Genomic DNA, 15,652 nt, shown 5'->3' with positions numbered 1-15,652 from the left:
CAAAGTCGATTGCTCAAGTGCCTGAAGGATCTGTAACAACAAATGAATCATATCCAAGACATGCTCTACATTGTCTCCCATCCTTTTCCAATCACATTTCCTGTAACCTTCCCACACTAGAGTCAAGTAACAATCAAACGAAGGCATTGAAATATTTTTTTATCTTTTATATCTATAAAATTTGAATCTGAATTTTTTCAGGAATATATTACTTCATATTTAAAGCCTTCCTATCATGAGAAGGCATCAATCAAGTAGGAAATCAAAAAAATTGACCTCAATGAGGTCCTCAAACAATTTTTACAATATCAATATTTTTCTTGTTGTGATATCTTGGGTAGAAAAAAGAACATATCTGCAAAAGAAAAATCAATATATTACTTATGTTCAAACTCTGTATATGGTTTATTATTAGGAATATTTTTAAGATGTTGCTCTGCATTTACCAAAGCAGTCTGTAACTTGGTTAATTTTGTATCCTTTCATTCAACGTCAATTTCTACAAGATAAATGTCACACATTATTCTTTCCCATTTCTCAACATGCTACATGTGATAAATTGAAATTCACATAAAACCAAGAACAAACCCTTTTCTAACCAAAGAAAATAAACAAACAATGCTTCTAATAAAAATTCATTTTAATATCAACGAATGAAAATAGAGTGGACTATTTTTGTTGCTTGACTTTTCTTATGTTTGATATGAAAGTGCTCGAGCTTCAGGAACCAACAAATATGAGGGAAGTTGTAAATGCAAAAAAAAATTGTTGACCTTTGTAGAGTTCTTCAAAATGATGTGAATGATAACATTTTCGGACATGGTAAATATCAAAATAAGAAATGGCCACATTGGATGCATAGATTAAATATAAAAACTTGTGGACATGGCATGTATTTTAATAAACTGCGTTGGAATGACTACCATGGGCCTCCACGAGTTACAGGTCCTCAGTATGTTAGTGTTAATGATGAAAGAGATATGGCAATGATAATTATGGGTGGTCCTAGTTTGCATGGTGGATATCTTCAAACTAAGGTCATCATCTTATTGAACCTATGTTCTAATATGGTAAACCCAAATCTGTTCCTCACCCGGTTTCATTCTGTCATACTTTGTCAATAATCAAGAGGAGATAATGGTCCTTCACCTTCTAATAGGGTTGATTTTAAGGTTAGAAATAAAGATTATCCAAATAAAATGGATTTCTGGGCTCCAAGAGATATGGATAATTTAAATGATAACAATCATATGTTTTTTCCCGAGATTCAAAAGTAGGGATACATTTTGTAGATTTTACTAATAGATAAAATTAGGGAAATAATCCATAAGGAGCATCTAATGGTCATTGTGATTAGGGAAATATTTGGAGATAATAAGACTATTTAGGTCCAGATCAAAGATGGTGTTGATTCTTGTAGCTCCTCAATTGCTGGTAGTTTGAATTAAAAAATAAATAATAACTTTGTTGGTTGTAACACCCTCCTCCCATATTTACCCAAGAAACCATCCAACCGAGGTAAACATGTGACGAGAGGATACTGTGATATGATTCAACCTCCTAGGTATCCTTAAGGAAGTGGAATCGATGGAAACCCATCAAACATACCTTCCACATCAGAAACAACACTCTGAGGAGCCATCCCAACCACACAGGTATCATTCCCCTGGGTCCCACTAAATTTTTAAGCAATTAAACCTCTCGATGCTCCAATTTTATAGGCATGCTAGCATCTAGAGAGCTTTGGATGCTCCCACAAACCTACATGCCTACGTCCAGAGACTATTTCCAACAGGCTTGTGCCAGAGTCCGTGAGATTTAAGGCACTTTTCTAGCCCATAATTTCGGCCACTGCCCAAAACTTATTGTAAATTTTGGAATCCAGTAAACACATGATGAAAAGACTAATAAACCAAAAAATAACTCCAGGACTAGGCCTGATCATCCCTAACCGGGACTGACATTCTGTCAAACACTTGGCATCAATACAATCTGTAGGTATAGGATACATGACATAGCATGAATGACTAAAAAATCTTATGAGACATGACAAGAAGGATCATCACCTTCTCCCTCAAACTGTTATGACATAAATTAGGTCTTGCATCCATTATCCTTTCAGTTACGAGTAAATACATGAAATAACCATGACAATAACCAGTCATATAACCATGCTTATAACCAACATTAAACCATGAAAATAACAGTGAGATATCAACCATTAAATCCACGTATTAACAAGTAAAAAGGCAAGAGAACTTAGTTTTTATTAAACATAGGAAAATCCAACCAAGTTTGGGATTTCTCTATACCACCCAACCATAGACATGCTTGAACCAAATATTTCTTTCATCCAATCACTTTCGTGCCATATTCCAAGCATGAATGTGGGATCTCATGGATAAAACAATCCAAAAATCACCAAGGGAATCCAGAGGTTAAACCACCTCCACCCTCAACAAACCATCATCACACCAAAACTAGTTCTCCAATCACAAAACCAAACCGAACTTGGAATTCCATCTGGAATCCATCACTATCCTTGAGGAATTTTCTATCTCCTTATCTCTCAGGCTTTACCACAATCAAATCCCAAATCACTAAGCCCTAAACTAAGACACCTCCCTTAGGCTTTACCATTTATCCTGCCAAAGTCGGTCAAGGGATTCCTAGGCCTTTGGGAATGAACCTTGAGACCACCTCTGCCCCAAATTTTGAAATCCATCTAGCAATTCCAAAGCTCAAAACCGAGGTCAACATCCCAACACACCATGATAGCCGAAAAAGGGCAAGGATAGGCTGAAAACCACTTTCATAACCCGAAAATACCATGCCACCAATAATAAGAGAACCATACACCAACATGCAAATCCATGCATGTCAAAAACAGCTAGAAAATGACACGTGAAATATGTTACCTGCAAGTATTCCTGCCGAAGTTGCTTGATTATGTTCTTCCTTCTTCTTTTTTTTCCTTCCTTTTTCCAAATCTAGAATTCTCCAAGAAAACTCTGAGTGTCCAAGACTGAGAGAGATAGAGAGAATAATGAGAGAGCTACAAAACTGAACTGGCAAAAGGTTACATTGACAAAAGGTTACAAACTGAACCTCATAAACCTTTTTATTAATTAGGTCTCTATTTTCTTCATTTTCCATTATTTTCCTTCAATTTACTCCTCACATGCAACCTGTGACCTTTCACCTTACTTTTCTCCCATTTTCCTTTATTTTTATAAATAAATGTGCCAAAAATACCTTTTTGACTTTTTAATGTATTTTCCTTTACCAATTTCCTTTAGCCATAAACACATCCAGTGATGCCCACTAGGATATCTTTGCCCAACTTTCATCTTGGAATAAGTGTCCCTTAACCGTGGTCTAATTTTGCCTTTATTAAATTTTATTACATGGAATTTTCACCAGGGTTGTTATAGAACCCTCCCCCTTGGAGAACATCGTCCTTATTGTTAAACCATGCTAAGACCTCAAAAAAATCGTTTAAATCAAACATTACTTCTCATGGATCTTTATAAATTATCTCGTTGTAGTATTTACAATGAGTGAACTACTCAAAAGCAAAACATCATGAAAACATCACAAGATAACAACCATACTGCTTATTGGAACTTTGTAACTTAGATCATGGTGATAATTACATCGATATACATATGTACATATACCAAAACATCAGCAAAACATATCCCAAACATATACCAAACATAAGCCAAAATTTCTTTACCTCAACTTGCAAATAATGAAGGATATATGGCCCACATTTGATCCGCCATCTCCCATGTAGCTTCTTTGGGCCCAAAGTTCTTCCACTACACTTTAACTAACTCTATGGCTCTGTTCCTAAGCATGAGATGCTTTTGTTGCAATATGCATTGAGGCTCTGGTTGGAATTCTCCTTCTTTCTCCACCTGCAATACAAACCAATCAGTAACATGATCAACATCCTTTATATACCTTTTAAGCAATGAAACATGGAAAACATGATGGACTTTCACTGTTGGAGGTAGTGAAATTTGGTAGGTCGTAGAGCTTATCCTCTCAAGGATCTCAAAAGGCTCGAAATACCTTGTTTCCAACTTGGCACATGATCTAATCCCCAAAGAGCTCTTCTTGGGCTTGATGCATAAATACACATGCTCCCCAACTTGAAACTCCTTGAATGCCCTGTGCTAGTCTGCATAACTCTTATGTCTATCTTGTGCTACGTCCAAATTCTTATTTATAACTTGCATTTCATGTTCCATGTTTGCCAACATATCCAGTCCAATAAGTACCTTGTTCAGTAGATCACTCCAGTTGATGGGACTATTACAACGCTGTCCATACAATGCTTCGAAAGGACTCATCCTCAACAACTACTGATAGCCATTGTTGTATGCGAACTCAATGAATGGAAGATACTCCTCCCATTTCCTCTTATAGTGCGTCACCTACATCCTCAACATATCCTCTAAGATCTTGTTGACCCTCTCTATCTATCCATCTCTCTGCGGATGATGAGTTGTACTGAAGGCCAACTTTGTACCTAAGCCTGCAGATAGTTCCTTCCAAAATTTGGAAGTGAAATTCACATCCCCGTCTGACATAATATTCTTTGGAACACCATGTAATCTCACTATCTCTCTGACAAAAACCTATGCCACCTCACTGGTTGAATATGTCATCTTCACTAGAATGAAGTGAGCTATCTTGCTCAACCCATCGACCACGACCATAACTATAGAACCATGTTGTCTCATTGTGCTTGGAAGACCTGTAATGAAATCCATGGAGATGATCTCCCATTTCGATTCGAAAATCACAATAGGTTGTAGTAGTCCACCTGGATGCTTACACTCTGCCTTCACCTACCGATAATCCCAACACCTAGCCATGAACTTTTCCACTTCCTTCTTCACATTCGGCCAATAGTAGAATTTATTTACTATTGTCAATGTCTTCTGATATCCCAGGTGACCCAAGTATAATTGACATGAAAATCCCTCAAGATAAGCATCTTGAGCTCATTGCAATTCGGTACATATATCTTGTCCCTGAATGTCACCAAACCATCTGACGTGAGATGATAATCTACATCCTGATGACTTGTACCTCTACATGTACTCTACTGTGACTTGTGCATAATCTCCATATATTTGTCATCCCGTTGTCCTACCTACAAGATCCTATCCTATAAATATGTCCCACAAGAGCTCATAGTTGTTATATGATTCACCTATACCTTCCTTCTAAGAGCATCTGCAACCCGATTCTCGTTTCCCTTAATGTATCTAATCTCGAAGTCAAACTCAGTAAGGGTAGCCAACCATCTAGCTTGCTTGGCATTTATATTTGTTTGGTCAAATCAATATCTCAACCCACTATGATCACTCATTAATACAAACCTCCTACCAAGAAGATAGTGCCTCCACATCTTCAATGCATGTATGATCACTGCTAGATCAAAATCATGCATCAGACAATTTTTCTCGTGCTCATTCAGTTTCCATGACTTATAGAACACTACCTGTCTTTCTTGCATAAGAACTCCACCAAATCCTCTCTTGCATGCATCTGTACACACTACAAAATCCTTATCCGGATTGCAATCTTTAACAATGGTGCATGTATTGAGAACTGTTTGAGATACTCAAAGCTAGCTACACATTCTTCTGTCCATTCAAACTTCTTACCTTTCCTCTACAATGATGAAATAGGATATGCAATACTTTAGAAGTTCCTGATGAACCTCCTATAGTAACCTGCCAAACCCATGAATGATCTCACCTCATCCACATTCTTAAGAGCTACCCACTCCATAAATACCCTTATCTTTTATGTATCTACTGTTATGACTTCCTTGGAAACAACATGTCCCAAGCAATGCACTTTTTTCTAAAAGAAGTTGCACTTGCTAAGCTTTAGCATACAACTGATGCTCCCTTTAGAATCTCAACACTGCTGCTAAATGCTCGACGTGCTCTTCCACATTCTTGGAGTATATAAAGATGTCATCAATGAATGAAATAAAAAACTTGTCCAGATAAGGATGCAACACACTATTCATCAAAACCATAAATGTAGTTGGAGCATTAGTCAAATCAAATGGGACTACAACAAACTCATAATGCCATAGTTGGTCCTAAATGCGGTCTTGTAGATATCCAAACCATAAATTTAGTTGGAGCATTAGTCAAATCAAATGGGAATACAAAAAACTCATAATGCCATAGTTGGTCCTAAATGCGGTCTTGTAGATATCCTCTTCCTTTATGCATACCTAATGGTATCCCGATCTCAAGTCGATTTTAGATAACACTAGTTCTCCCTTCAACTAATCAAGAAAATTATCAATCCTTGGAAATGGGTACCTGTTCTTGATCGTTACCTTGTTCAGCTGCCTCTAATCAATGCACAATCTGAGAGTACCATCTTTCTTCTTTACAAAAAACACTGGTGCACCCCAAGGTGATACAATTGGTCTAATGTATACCTTTTCAAGCATCTCCTTTAACTACAATTTCGACTCTACTAGACCTGGAGTGCTCATCCTATAAGGTGCCTTCGATGCAGGTGCTGCCCTTGGTAACAACTCAATATAGAAATATACTTCCCTGTGAGGATGTAACTCTAGAATCTTTGCTGGAAACACATCTTGATATTGCTGCAATACATGGTACCTCTTGAAGATTTTTTCATCCTCAACATATTTTCCCCTGTCACTAGATATATGCATTGCAAACATCACACAACTTTTTTTGCAACTATGCTTAGCCTACATAGCGGTAACCATCCTCACTCATGTAGGAATTTTCTTTCCCTACAAAATTATATTTTCCGCACTATCATCCACACACTCAATGACCTTGTCAAATCAATCCACTTCAGTCCTATGAAGGTATAGCCAATCCATACCCAAAAGAATACTATACGATCCTAATGGTATTGTATTCAAATGTGTTGTTGTAGGCATACCATTTAACTCAAATGCACATGCTCTTACCGAATGGTGAACTCTCTTCTTTGTACCTATATCCAACTATACCAACCAAGATTCTGCATGCACTTCTTTTATCAAACCACACTTATCCACCAGGTCAGGGTTAATATAACTATAATTGGATCCAAGATCAACCAAAATAGAAACAACTTGATCAAAATTAAGCTTACCATCCATCTCAATGATAGATGCCTAATGATCCACTTGCCTATTTTCCACAACTACATAGATCCAAGGAATTGTATGACCAACATCACCAACTATATGCACCTCCTGATCACTATATATCTACGGTATAACACCTTGATACTACAGACAATCCCTCTTATGATGATCCTTGCCACATATCCAATACTGCAATGGTGCTCTACCATCGCCTCTAGTTTGCTGCTCTCCATGTCCTTTCTCGGCTATATTGAGCTTCTTGTAAGGGACTACATTTTCTTTCTCACTTGAATCTTAAGGTCTTCTTCGATTTGGTGGCCATTTTCCTTTAAATTTCTCATTCCCTTTGAAGTCACGCTTAGGCTCAACCTTGTGCTTCAACTATTCATAACAATGTATTAGCTTTTAGATGGCCTCCTCCAATGATCTAGGCTCATCGAACTCAATTTGGTCTCTCTATTCTACTGGTAGTCCACTAATGAATCTCTGAACCTCAGCCTTCTCCTCCTTGAGGTAAGGCACATATCTCAATAGCTCCAAGAACCTGCTAGTATACTCATTATCTATCATGGAACCCATATTCAACTCATAAAACTCCTTAGCTCTTTCATCATAGTAACTTTTTGACAAATACTTCTTCTTGAAGAGCCTCTCAAACTCATGCCAAGTCAATTCATCCTCATAAATACCTTTGAAATTCTTCACATCTTCCCACCAAATATATTCTTTACCTTTGAGACTGAAGGTGGCTATCCTTGCTTTCATGTTTTCTGAATAATCATGCAATATGAAGAAATTCCTCATACCAAGCAACCATGCCTTTGCATCCTGTGATTTCTTCATCTCTTCATCAAAGGTAGGTGGGCCTAAGGTGGCTTTTCTTTCTTAAATTCATCTGAGAAGTATCCCCTATCACTCCTCCTGTAAGGATGATAATGATGACGATCATGGTGCCTATCAGAACTAGAACTAGAATAGTACATGTGTCTATCACCCCTCCTATCTAGAGTATCCAAGGACCTGCCATCTCTAGTCATGTCACCTCTATCCAACATATGACCACCATGAGACTTGCTACCATATGCCCCATTAGTTTTTTTCTCTTGCTCATGTTTGATTCAAAGTGGTCTCTGTCGCTGCAAATCTGACAAACTTTGAAGGATTATTGCATTAACCTCTGCTTGTTTCTCCTGTTCCTGCATGATTTTATCATTGTCCACCTTACAACTCCTTATTTCTTCCATAAATCTTCTCAACATGTCTGCTAAATCAAAGGAGTGTCCAACACCATGCTGCTCATATGATTCATAGGGAGAGTCTTTCTAGTATACCATCTTGCTAGCCATTTTGATCTCTTTCCTGCAAGGCATACTATGTCAGCTAAACCAAGTCACAATAAATCAACTTACCTTAGTATAATTCTCGGAGGATACCTTGTCTGCAAGATCAAAAAATCCGTGTGATAGATGTATAACATGGTCATGACAACATATAGAAATATAACACATAATCATGCAACCATATATACATCATTCTAAGTAGAGTCTAGCTATCAATGCATGACCATATCAATTACACATACCATGACATCATGCATGACAACAACATCCATGCCACTGTACACTAAAAATACACAAGCATAAAGAACATGTAACCAATCATACACCCATGACAACACACTTCACACAAAAACATCTTGCTTCACATGGCAACATCACTACAACCATGATAGACACCATGCATATGCAACAAGCACATAGACCACAAGGATGATTAACATGCGTGAAACTGACATGAATGCATGAAAAAAACACAACCCATCAAGTTCGAGGGGTGAACCATGCTCTGATACCACTCTGTGGTAGCAGATATGACCCAAAGAGAGTAGAACCCACTTTAATACCACTCAGGAACACCCTCCTCTCATATCTACCCAAGAAACCAATCAACTGAGGTAAACATGTGACGAGAGACTACTATGATATGATTAAACCTCCTAGGTATCCTTAAGGAATTGGAATTGATGGAAACCCATCAAACATACCTTCCACATAAGCAACAACACTCCCATAATCCATCCCAACCACACAGGTATCATGCCCCTAGTTCCCACCAATTTTTTAAGCTATTAAACCTTTGGAAACTCCCATGAGATGGGCATGATAGCATCCAGAGAGCTATACACACTACCACAAGCCTGCATGTTTGCATCCAGGGACTATTTCCAGTAGACCTGTGCCAGAGTCTGCATGATCTAAGGCACTTTTCAAGGCCAGAATTGCGACCACTACCTAGAACTTGTTGTAGCTTCAGGAATCCATTAAACACGTGATGAAAAGACTAATAAATCAGAAACTAACTCTAGGACTAGGCCTGACCATCCCCTACCAGGACTGACATTCTATCAAACACTTGGCATCAATACCATCTATAGGTCTAGGATACAATACAAAGCATGAATGACTGAAAACTATTATGAGAGATGACAAGAAGGATCACCACCTTCTCTCTTGAAATGTTATGACATCAATTAGGTCTTGCATCCATTATGCTTTTAGTTACAAGTAAATACATTAAATAACCATGAAAATAACCAGTCATATAACCATGCTTATAAGTAGCATTAAACCAAGAAAATAATAGTGAGATATTAGCCATTAAATCCACATATTAATAAGTATAAAAGAAATAGAACTTATATTTTATTAAACATAGGAAAATACGACCAGGTTTGGGACTTCCACGTACCACTCGGCTGTAGACATGGTTGAACCAATTATTTCTTTCAGCCAGTCACCCTCGTGCCATATTCCAAGCATGAATATGGGATCTAATGGATAAACCAATCCAAAAAAAACCAATGGAATCCATAGGTTAACCCACTTCCACCCTCACCAAACTATGATCACACCAAAACTGGTACTCTGACCACAAAATCGAGCCAAACATAGAATGCCATCCAGAATCCATCACTATCCTTGAGTATTTTTTGTCTCCTTGTCTCTTAAGCTTTACCACAATCCAATCTCGGATCACTAAGTCCTAAACCGAGACACCTCCCTCAATATTTACCATGTATCCCACTAAAAATGGTCAAGGGATTCCTAGGCCTTTGGGAATGAACCTTGAGACCACCTTCGCCCCAAATTCCAAAATCCATCTGGCAATTCCAAAGCTCAAAACTGAGATCAATATCTCAAAACACCATGGCATCTGGAAAAAGGCAAGGCTACGCTGAAAATGACTTCCATAACTTGACAAAACCATGTCGTCGATAGCAAGAGAACCATACACCAACACGCAAAGCCATGCACGTCAAAACGAGCTAGGAAATCGCACATGAAATATGTTACCTACAGGTATTCCTGCTGATGTTGCTTGATGTTGCTCTTCCTTGCTTGCTCCTTACTTTCCTTCCTTCCCTTTTGTTTTATTTTCCTTCCTTGCTCCAAAGGTAGAGTGCTCCAAGAAAAATCTAATTGTCCAAGAGTGAGAGAGAGAGAGTGAAGAATGAGAGAGCTCAAAAAATGAACTGACAAAAGTTTACAAACTGATCCTTAGATGACTTTTTATCAGTTATGCCTCTATTTTCTTCATTTTCCATTATTTTCCTTCAATTTCCTCCTCACATGAAACCTATGACCTTTCACATTACTTTTCTCCTATTTTCCTTTATTTTCATAAATAAATGTCCCAAAAATTCCTTTTTTCCTTGTTAATGCCTTTGCCTTTGCCAATTTACTTTAGCCATAAACACATCTAGTGATGCCCACAATGATATCTTTGCCCAACAATAAGCTTGGAATAAGTGTCCCTTAACCATGGTCTTATTTTTCCTTTATTAACTTTTGTTATATGAAATTTTCACTAGAGTTGTTACATTGGTGTTTACACATAGAAGCTTACACATGTGGAGGATCAATTTCTAGTTGGGCAGGAAAACCAATAGGAAGTTAGTGCCCATAGAAAGATGAAAAAATGTTTCCGGGCATGATGAAGATAAGGTCCATGGAGAGGATATACACTATGGATACATTGGGGCATCTAATAAAAAATTAGATACCATAGGGAGGAATCATTGCATAGTAGAAAAGGCACATGATCTTATTAAAATTTGTGCCATTCGACAACCATAGCGTTACTGATACAAATAGAGATGTGGAAGATCCAAGTATCAACCTCAACTTTTCAACAAATAAATTTGTCAGGTTTTGACTCTCCCTTTCAACAAATACTTCCAAACATGTTTGTTTTGAACTTCCAAAAATATTCTAAACTAATCGTTCTAAGTGACTTAGAGGAAGAAATTTCGGATGATGAAAACATTGGTCACTCTCTTGTTTGGATTATTCTAGTTTGGATACTTTGGGTGAATATGTATATTGTCATTCAATTGTTGTGAAGCCTTTTACAGGAGGCATCCCAATTTGATTGTAATGGCATTACATTACCATATTAGTTGTAAAGAAGAATATCATTTCACACTAATTTTAATCTACAATTATATGGTAATGGGATTTTCATGTGTTTGATGCATCACAAGTAAACTAGAAAACTACTTAATTTTATGCTTGAATAAAACTATAGTTGCATTGGTACTTTGTTTCCCTTCTGAATTTATTATTTCTTCCTCTTTTGAAAGTTCTTTAGTAACATATTGTAGATTTTCATCAAGGGCTCCAACCTCATGCAACCTTTTGCATGCCTCCAAGCATACAAGTTTCTTGGAAGAATAAAGTTTCTCATTTGGAGAACTAACAACCTCATGAAAAGGTGCATTTGTTAGAAATTTCAATATGCGTTCATAGTAGTCCTCCCCTACTACTTTTCTCAATATAAACTCAGGTCTAGGTGAGTAATATCTAGACCAACAAGGCACAAAATTATTACATATCCAAAACCTTACATTAAATAGACCATAGTCACATAAATGGTGATTTAAGTCACAAAACCACAATTCTAACTTGGATCACCACTCAGATGATCTGATTTGAATCTGTTTGAGTTTTAATCGTGTTGATTGAGTTTGACTTGGATGACCAAGTCATACTTGTAAGTTTGAATCAACTTAGTAAGTAAAATTTGTGAGTTAAACCTTCGCAAGCCCAACCTATGTGTAAAGACAATTTTACTTGGCATTTTTGTCATTTTCTTCCATCTGTTTGAGCTAGTTTCACCTCTTCCAAGTGAAGAACAATGACTAACATTGTCATTTTATGCCATTTTTTGACCTAGTTTCAACTCTACCAAGTGACGAATAGTGACAGATAGTGCCACAAGAGGTCAAACTCATCAATCTATGGCTATCCACAAATGTTGTTGGACAACTTGGGCATAAAAAAAAGTGGGGTTTTACTCAGTGATTGTTACAAGGATATTTTTGGCTCTTTTTCACCATTTTGGATAACCCTATAGGTTTCTTTCATAATTTCCTAACCATCGGTTATTATTTAGGATTATTAGAGGTTTTTTGGATTTTTTTGAGTTATTTAGGTTTTGTTTTGTTATTTTATTTTTTGCAGGGGTTTAAATTTTATTAAAGGTGTTAGAGCATAGATTTACCTTAGGTTGAGAAAGGTAGGATCCAGGGCCAACGTCAAACCACGCTTAACCTAGTAGCTAGCCCTACCAGGTCGAGAGAGGGCTCTCTCCGGGTCAATCTCAACAAAATATAATCACTAAAGGCTTGAGATGACTAATATAACTACTGATCTTAGGCTAGGTATGTGTGCAAGAGAGTTTGATTGAATAAAATGATGTTTTTGCTGGCTCAAATGGAAAAGAAGATTTTGGGTGTGGGGAATGAGGCTTAGCTTTGCAGAAATCTCAATGGGGAAAGGTAGGCAACTGATTCTGGCACTTGAAATCGAATGAGGTGGAGGGATTAGATAGGTGATGAGTTGAAGAGGTCAAGAGAAGTCATGGATCCTCTCCAAACAGCTGAAAACATCGAGAAACTAAAGCAAACCTCAAGTAGAGCACTGCAATTTCAATGGATTCTACTTTCACTCTTGTTTGATTTAGGTAGGAAGAAACAAGATAGATAATTTCATACATAACACATAAACAAATACAAAAGAAAGAACTGTACCAAAAAAAAATTCCACAGGGATCCCAAAGAGTGCTGCAAACCCTGATCTCAATTCCTTAGCCAAAATGCTGATATGAGTGTACAATGAAGCTCCTCACTTTCTCAAGAGTCCAACCATGCTAATGACTGAAAAAAAACATAATATAGACAAAACATAGCTCATCCTAGCCTCTAGGGGTCGCGCTCACATGTTTAGGAGCTATTTCAACTAATTCTAAACTGAGAACTAGAAATCAGGCAATGGAACAGCATGCCTCTAGAAACAAGGGAATTGATTCATTCAGTTTCAAACAACTTTTTAATAGATGAATCTACCTCCATAAGTGAAAATTTTACATGTTTACATCATGATCCATCAATGTATATTAAATTACATCACAAATTTGACACTAAGCAGGTGAAAAAGTCAAACTGGGGCAGTGAGGTCATTTTTTGAGTGTTTTTGACCTTTTTGAGGGCTCAAAACCTGTCCAAATTTCTTGGCCATTGGTAGGCAAGCATATTTTTTCATGCCAGATCCAAAAATTCTTAGTTTTTGTCATTTTGAGGCTCCTATCAAAAGCGAGTGCCAGGTGGTGTGACGCATAGAGCAGAAAATCCAGTTTTTTGTGCCAAAAGTTCCAAAAATGAAAACAGTGCCGAAGTTTTTTTGAAATTTGGGCTGAGTTTTCTTCATCAAGCATTGTTTTGGGCCAAGGAAGCCTCAGCCAATATCTGAAGTCCTTCATGCTCCTTTTGTCTCCTTGATGCTCTCTTCAATTTTGCCTTCAAGCTCTTGATTCTAGCTTGGCACACCATATTCCTTGAAAAATAATGATATGCCATGTTTCTCAACATATTCTTCTCATTGATGGCCTTTTCTAACCTCCTCTCTGAGTGGATATTGGCTCTTTCAAACCATGACTCCCGATCGGCATTGATCTCCTGCTCAAGTGAAGTGAACTCCACCCTCCTCCTTTGGGCAGCTTGGCGATTCTCCCGAATGTTTTGCAACTCCATAATCGCTTGTTGATCTTCAAGCTGCTTATTTCTTTGCTCCAGGTACTGTATTGTCCATTTAGCTCTCTCCAAGTTGAGGGACAAGGCATTGATGTCCGCCTGTTGCTCTTGAATGACTTCTTTGAGATTTGTGCTTTGCAGGCCCATATCAGTATCATCACCCTCAATGAGAATGAAATCAGTCTCACGCTCACCTGATGGTCCTTCATCCTGTAATGGCCTCTTGCCTTTGTCCTGAACCTGTTGTGCTGATGATGGAAGCGAGACCCCTTCCACCCTGGGTGGAGATAATACTCGCTTGGCTGCTGCGAACAACCGTCTAGTGCCCTTCTGATAAGTGATAAACACTGGCATACTAGCGGTATGTGTCTCATGGCCCTCATGCTGATATGAAGGTCCACCTGTCTCATGTACAGCCTCTGAAGGTCCCTGAGGAGCTGTGAAAAACTCACAAGAAATGAAGTCCTCCCAAGTGATGCCCTGTAAGCCAAGCTGATGGATGACTACAATTTTAATTAGAGCAAAATGATATATACTGTTGAACTGCTGCTGAGGACTTTTGTGTTGTACTAGGGTGGTCATCTTCTCAATGTTTTGGCACATGAAGTAGGGGAAGTTCATCATCCTCACCCTGGTAAAATGCATCAGCAGCCTGATATGATAAGTATATAAACGGGAAAACCGGTCCTCACAACTGAAATACTTCATTATCAATTTCATCAAAGGAGCATAAGAATCTTTGAGGTACCGGAAAGGAAACACTCTTCTGAGTTGTCTTAAATAACTAGGCTTGATGTATGGTTCATAATGTTGCCTATCAATTCACTCCCTCTTCTTCCATTGCTCTCCAATGTTAGGAATACTGGTTGCTAGTGAAATAGATTCTGGTGTTAATGTGAATGTGACACCAGCTAGAGTGGCTTGGCCATCATGTAAATGAAGCACAAACAAATGAGCCAACTCATGATGAAACTGAATTCTAGCAACCATCTCACAAAATTCATAGCAGGACTGGTGTTGGAAACAAGTGATGGCAAGAGGGCAGGCCTGTAACTCAGCAAGAGTGGTTGGTTCTTCTTGAATATGCTTGCCACCTCTATGAGGCCTCCTGGGTGCATGTACTTCTGTAGGTGAGTCACTGTGTGTCTCCTCTTCATAAGCATATGAGGGATCAGATTCCATCTCTACTAGGTGGATGAGCTGTCTTGATGAGAAGTAGGTGCTTTATGATGTTTTTTTTTACTTCTGCCACAGAGGGAAAAATGATATAAGGGATTGTATAGGGAGGGAAAAAATGAGGGATTTTAGGGACTATTGGGATAGGGTTTAGTTAGGGAAACAGGGGATTAGGGAATAATTTAGGAGTTTTGGGTATAGCACTAGGGTTTGGGAATTATATTTGG

The sequence above is a fragment of the Pinus tabuliformis genome, chromosome 3_2 (genome assembly GCF_031772625.1).
Source record: "Pinus tabuliformis cultivar Carrire ecotype Pingquan chromosome 3_2, CPIR1, whole genome shotgun sequence".
Taxonomy (NCBI): Eukaryota; Viridiplantae; Streptophyta; class Pinopsida; order Pinales; family Pinaceae; genus Pinus; species Pinus tabuliformis.
This window is presented reverse-complemented; position numbering follows the sequence as displayed.